General features: G+C 42.9%; 1 protein-coding gene across 2 annotated transcripts in view; it reads right to left on the bottom strand.

The window, feature by feature from the left end:
• The window catches only part of PLP1 (proteolipid protein 1), a 20,174-nt gene that overhangs the window by 18,447 nt on the left and 409 nt on the right, over positions 1–1,318 (bottom strand). The window lies entirely within an intron of this gene.

The raw sequence follows: 1,318 nt of genomic DNA, 5'->3' as shown, positions 1-1,318 counted from the left end.
GCTTTTCTCCCCTGAATCACAGCCACAATAAATTAAATGAAACATCAAGAGTCCTTCTGGTGGGATGTTAGATAAAGATGGGTAGCCATGTTTGTCTGTCTGTAGCAGTAGAAAAGAGCAAAAGTCCAGTAGCACCTTGAAAATGGGCTGTGGTCACATGAGCAGTGTACCGCAATATAGTAGCATTACCTTTGCAGATTTAAAGAGCGTGATCAGATGACAATATCTGCCTCCTGTGCCGCAGTCAATGGCACCCCATGTTGCCCCTCTTTGGAAGTGGAGTAATCAGGCACCAGGGAAAAGTCCAGTATTAATGGATTCCAGCGCTTCCACTCCACTTTCCTGGATGTCTGAACTGTCACAAAAGGAACCTGGAAGGGAAGTCTGAACCTGCAGGTCTGTTTCCAGCACGGTTGTTTTTTTAGTTGCTGCCTATATGTGCATGAGCGCATATGTGCATGCACCCACCTGCATTATAAAAAATGACTGGGCAGCATGCCCTGAATGCCTGAGCACCAGACAAGCACATGGGGAAACCACCCCAGGGTGTGCTGTCTGGTTAGTTGGTCCCGCAACACTTTAAACCGGTGCAATTAAAGGTGCGCCCAGATCACAGCAAGCCTCCAGTGTGACCACAGCCCAAATTTGTAGTCGGGTAGCTTTCGTGAGTCACTGCTCTGTTCTGAAGAAGTGTGCAGTGACTCACGAAAGCTGGCTCCCTACCACAAATTTTGTTAGTTTTTAAGGTACTACTGGACTCTTACTCTTTCTACTGGAGGGATGTTGTTACAGCTTAAGACATTCCTATGTGCCTACTCTAAATGTTTATTAGTAATACTGTCTACACAAATACTTAATAACAATAACAATGTCTACAAATCTGTTCTGAATTTAGCCAAGCTAACAGCTCACGAAACTAAGCAACTGACACATTGCTGTATTTTGTATGTACTGCTATTTGGATTTTAAAAAAATTGTAAAAAGGCCTCCTCACTGTCAACCCCTTGTTTCTCACTATATAATTTTCAAGAAAAACTATTTTAAAAGGAAAACAAATGCTCCGATCCTGAAATCAAATAGCCAGAAATCTCATCTCCTCCCTATAGCTCGTTGTATCAGTGAGCAGATTCCAGCTAAGTCCAGTTCGGAGTTTTAAGAAGAAAATTCTGCACTCTTGGTTATTCTTAAGCAGTAAAATTGCCTCAAACCAGCTAATTATTTCCTGTGGAATGACAGCCCTGCACTGTCCCAGCACTAGAGAAGATTTCCAGAGCAGAATTAATTTACATATTCCCCAGACACTGGAGAACATCAGCAG

The sequence above is a fragment of the Gekko japonicus genome, unplaced genomic scaffold (assembly GCF_001447785.1).
Source record: "Gekko japonicus isolate JY-2015 unplaced genomic scaffold, Gekko_japonicus_V1.1 scaffold19, whole genome shotgun sequence".
Taxonomy (NCBI): Eukaryota; Metazoa; Chordata; class Lepidosauria; order Squamata; family Gekkonidae; genus Gekko; species Gekko japonicus.
This window is presented reverse-complemented; position numbering and strand designations above follow the sequence as displayed.